Here is a 4,939-nt window from a genome sequence, read left to right as displayed (position 1 = left end):
ATCATCAAGTTTTTTGTGTTCTCGCACTCTTATAAGAAAGACATCCTTTATCCAAAGACTATCTAGATCACCATCATAGCTCCTTATCCGAAGCACATGAGCTGATGGACAACCATCTATTTGTAAAAAAGGTTTGTAGACATCAACATTGCTTTTACTCTCGACTTTTTTTGCAATTCGATGCTTTTTTTATTGTGAAGATTCTTGCTTCACAAGTGTGTTTTCTTGCACGAAGTCATTGTGTGGAGGAATGTGATGAAGGCCAGCTCAAAAAAGAGGTTTGAAAAGCAAGCCACCTCAAGTGAATTTTGGGTTTCAAACGATAGGACTAAGTGCTAAGTCAACCACCTCAAAAATGATCTAAAAGACCAAGATTTATAAGCATCGTTAAAATCACTGAGATACCATCAATACTCAAATGAAGAAGAGCAATTAAAAAAACACTAAGATCTTACACTAACCATAGCAAAAATGGATCCTAAACGACCGAGATTTATAAGCATCGTTAAAATCCATTTCACACCCGTAAGTTGCGAACCCTTGAAATTTCATTATCGGGATAGTTTACGGTATATCATTCTGCCACGTGTGGCTAATCCATTTCGCCACGTATGACAAGACTAGCTAGTAAGGTTGTTGCCGGGTGATGGCGACAGGGCTTTGCACAAGATGGGTGGCGTCTTTCCAAGCTATCGAGCCAAAGACAGTGTCGGAGTCACCGGGAAGAAGGCGGATACGCCGGGCTGACACGAAGAGTGTGAACGAGAGCCTCTGATTGACGGACGTGAACGCCAGAGTGGCCGGGCGAACATAAATATTGACCCCAGGAGGCGACACCACGGTGGCATTGTAGCGAGATTGGGGGGCTCCTACATTGGTGAGGATTCGGCGGAATGTGGCCACAAATTTCACGGCGCGGCCACTCTGATCGAACGCGGCTGAGAAAGAAGGGTAGTTGAGATCTGCGGAGCTGGTGGAGGCTGACGTGGAGCAAGCAGGTCGGCTGCGAGTGATGACGTGGATGGCGCGCTCGCTGTAGTTAAGCGAGCAGAGGAAATCCACGTAGTCTTGGACGCTGATGTCGTACACGAGGCCGGGGTCCATTGCTTTCTGCGGGTTGACGTGGCCGGCGCCGACATCGAACGGAGTAGAGACGTTGGAGCTTGCCTCGTCTGCAATGGTGTGACCGCGGTTGTCCACCGTGTAGGCGGTTGTCATCAGGGCGGAGCGGATTGCCGCCGGCGACCAGTTGGGGTGGTTGCTCCGGAGGAGGGCACCGACGCCAGAGACATGCGGACAGGCCATTGAAGTGCCGGAAATTATGTTGAACTCGACAGACCTATGATCGGTGGCGAGGCCGGACGGACCTACTGTGCCCGTCCAAGCGGCAAGGATGTTGACGCCCGGGGCGATCAGGTCGGGCTTCAGAATTCCCGGCGCCTGTGGGTTGGGCCCGCGTGAAGAGAATGAAGCCAGAATCGGCGCCGGCTTTATGTTGAGGACCGTGCCGTGAAAAATTATGGTGGCGACGGGATGGCGGGCGGCGGTGAGGTAGCTGCGGATGACGACACCGCTAGCGTACCCGACGGCAGTTGCCGGAAGGACGTGGGCGTCGGAGACAAGACCCTCTCCGTCAATTGCAGAATTTGCCAGAATCATCCCGGCGCCGCCAGCCCTGCGGACAACGTCGCCTTTCGCGACGCGGGGATTATTGCCTCGGCTGCAGACAACGATCTTGCCTTTCACAAGCTGCGGGTCGAGAGACCCCTCCATGCAGAGGCTAGTGCTGAAGGTATCGCTGCCATTGACACCCAACGAGGCGGAGTCGGCCAGAGGCAGGTAGCCATTAGCGAGGTGATGTCCGCTGAAGAGAGAGACGCCAGGAATAATTCTACCGTCACCGAGCTTGACGTCGGCGGGGAAGTTTCTGTCGAGGGTGCTTGCGCCAATGGTGGCAATCCAGGGCGAGACATTGGTGACCGTGAGCTGAGCGGGGCCTTGGTTACCGCCGGAAGCAGAGACGAAAACGCCGTGCGACATTGCACCGAAAGCCCCGATGGAGATGCTATCCATATAGTAAGGGACGACGCCGCCACCAACAGAGACAGAAATTACATCGACACCGTCTACGACAGCGCTGTCGAAAGCGGAGAGGATGTCGGAGTCGAAGCATCCAGACGCCCAACAGACTTTGTAGGCGGCGACGCGGGCTTTGGGCGCGACACCTCTGGCCATTCCGGCGGCGTAGCCCAGCATGCTGGCCCGGAAGACATAACGTCCGGCAGCTGTGGAGGCGGTGTGGGTACCATGACCATCAGTGTCGCGGGGTGAACGGGCCTCCAGGGTTTCGTTGAGAGGTCCACTCATTGCTTCGTAACCTCTGACAAAATACCTTGCCCCCACCAGCTTCCTGTTGCAGAGGGTCGCATTGAAGTCGATTCCCGCCTCGCAAGCTCCCTTCCACCTCTTGGGCACCGGACCTATCTTGGCATCGCTGAAGCTCTTGCTTTCCGGCCATATTCCGGTATCCAGCACCCCCACTATCACGTCGGACCCAAAATCCGATCTGGGCCAAAGCCCCCATTTTGAATCCAGCCCCAGAAACTCCGGCGTCCTTGTTGTGTGCAGCTGCCTTGCCTTGTCCGGGAAAATGCCCAACACTCCCGGCATTGATTCGAATGCCATAGCCTCTTCTTCAGTCAGCTTAGCTGAAAATCCATGGAAAACCCTCTCATACACATGAATCATTTGGCTGCTCTTTTGCACGCTCTCTATCTTCGCTCCCTTTGTGGAAGCAATCATGGAAGAGTACCAGAAGTCACGGCTTGCGAAAGCAGAGGGCATTGCTGCGTGTTCCGTGCTTACTATGTATGTTTTCTCCAATCTTGGAATAGTAGAGGCAACTACCATAATGCATGAAAGAACCCAAAGATACACAAGAAGAGTAGTGGTGGAGGCCATGATGGAATCACAAACTTCGTGTGCTTTGCACAGGTTTTAGACCATGGTATTGTGAGAGCACAGACTCGTCGCAAAGATAACACAGACCCCACAGCAACGAACCCTCGTGAGGCTTACTGGGGTTCACCCTTTAAATGCAGGATGCAGGAAGGCCACTGGCCAGAACCGCTTGAGGAAAAGGCATGTGGAAAAGCAAAGCAGAAATGGGTGTGTGCCTCATCAGAAGACAAATGATACAAAGAAAAGAACTCGTGAAGATGGTTGAGCTAACGGATTAAAAAGCAACCAGTAGCGAGCCCGTGAAAAAGAGAAGGAAACAGCAAGCCACCCAAGCAGACGGTAACGGCCGCTTGACGCTGACGGCAGCGAATTGACGGAGAAAGAATGTGAGCTGCAGCGAATGCGGTGGGGGTGGTGGAGGCTTGGAGGGTGTGACCGTGTGTGAATAGATGGGGGATGATGAGTTGGTAGGTAATCATTATTCATGTGTTTGCGGGCTGATTTGAGAGTACGTGTGCCCTGTGGCTGTGACTGTATAGTCTACATGTACATACATACGCCTGGATTGTATTTTGTACCCTTTGAAATTTGCAAAACAATATTATCTTGAGGTTATAGAGATATGATGGTAATGGCCGCACATTTTGCACAATCACCATCATCCGCTTCCAGGGCCCACATTCACTCATTACGCGTCATCGTTCAGCTTCTGCGCTTATTAACTGCCCTGTACGCACTCGAAACTGAAATGAGAGAAAATTTGAGAAAACCGCACTCCGTAGCCGGTAGCCGGTCTACCTGAGACCACCTCCTTAGTCCTTGTCATGAGACCGACAGAAATGGTGCCGCGACGCCTTTGTCGCACGCGACCTTCCACAATCCATGCTTCATGTAACAGCTCCATTGGACCGTTGTGCGCATCTCGCGCGTTTTCTTTACAGGTCGCACCGATCACTTGCGTTCGTGCCTGGCTCGGCTCCTCGGCCTCGTCTCGGGTCTTACCTTCCATCCATGATCCGCTGGCCCGGCCACGTCATCTCGGCCCATCGGCACGGCACGACTCCCCGGTTCGCCGCGGTCAGTCATTTTTCTACCATTTTCGGTCCCGACTCCACGTTCGGCCCAATCATCGTCAAGGCGAGGAGGGCAACCCCCGAGGCACTCGGCACCCACGGAACCTCTCCCGCACCTGGGAAGGCCTAACGTGCCTACCCGGTGCGTGAGTGCGTTTCTAAGGTGTCTACCATGGGTCCGTACTTTGCCTCTCCTTGCACCTCCTCCCCATATAGAGGCAAACTATTCGGGGCGAGCTAGCATACCCTCAAGGCACCAAGTCCTTTCGGATAGAAATCCCACCTCACATACACCCCCCTTTATAGAATTGACACCCTCGTCAATTACTTTTGAAACCAAAGGTTGAGTGCATGCGCCTCATAGAATGCTCTATGTGCATAGTGATGATAGATAGTAAATACTCGCGGGAGGTCTTTACCCTGCTTTATAGCCATTAACAAGGTCAGTGTCTAACTCGTTACAAATGAAAAACTATGCATATTTTTGTATTTTTCTTCTTTTCATCTACATGGCCCGGACTTCAAGCCCCTGCTTGAGAGTCTCCCAATCCCCACAATACTGGCGAGGTGATTGCATGGTCTCGCCGTGGCTCCTGTTTGAGCTGAGTAAGAGTAATTACTTGAGGCAATGCAGTGTTGCTGCCCGAAATGCATAAGCCTTCAAGGAAGTCGAGACTTGTCTGCCGAGTTGACACCAACTTGGTTGCAACATCTTTACTTCAAATCTAACTTCACATTCCTCTTCGTTGGAGCGTTGTCTTGAGCCTTGTTGCTCGTCGATGCCCCTTGAGCTCTTTGTGCAAAATCTTTATGGACAAGAGTTGCCCACCTCACTGACTCCAGCACCTTGGTTAGCCCCATCTTGTGCCACTTCTAACTCTGCAGTTGGTTGTCGTGGACCTTGA

At 52.3% G+C, this 4,939-nt stretch overlaps 1 pseudogene across 1 annotated transcript; it reads right to left on the bottom strand.

The window, feature by feature from the left end:
- Positions 1 to 472: 472 nt before the first annotated feature.
- Positions 473 to 3,425, bottom strand: LOC147604709 (subtilisin-like protease SBT1.5 pseudogene; annotated as a pseudogene). The gene has a single exon (XR_015265287.1). The product of XR_015265287.1 is annotated as a subtilisin-like protease SBT1.5 pseudogene (transcript).
- Positions 3,426 to 4,939: the final 1,514 nt, after the last annotated feature.

This window comes from Cibotium barometz, chromosome 61, assembly GCF_041138505.1.
Source record: "Cibotium barometz isolate CiBa-2024 chromosome 61, ASM4113850v1, whole genome shotgun sequence".
NCBI classification, from domain to species: domain Eukaryota; kingdom Viridiplantae; phylum Streptophyta; class Polypodiopsida; order Cyatheales; family Cibotiaceae; genus Cibotium; species Cibotium barometz.
This window is presented reverse-complemented; position numbering and strand designations above follow the sequence as displayed.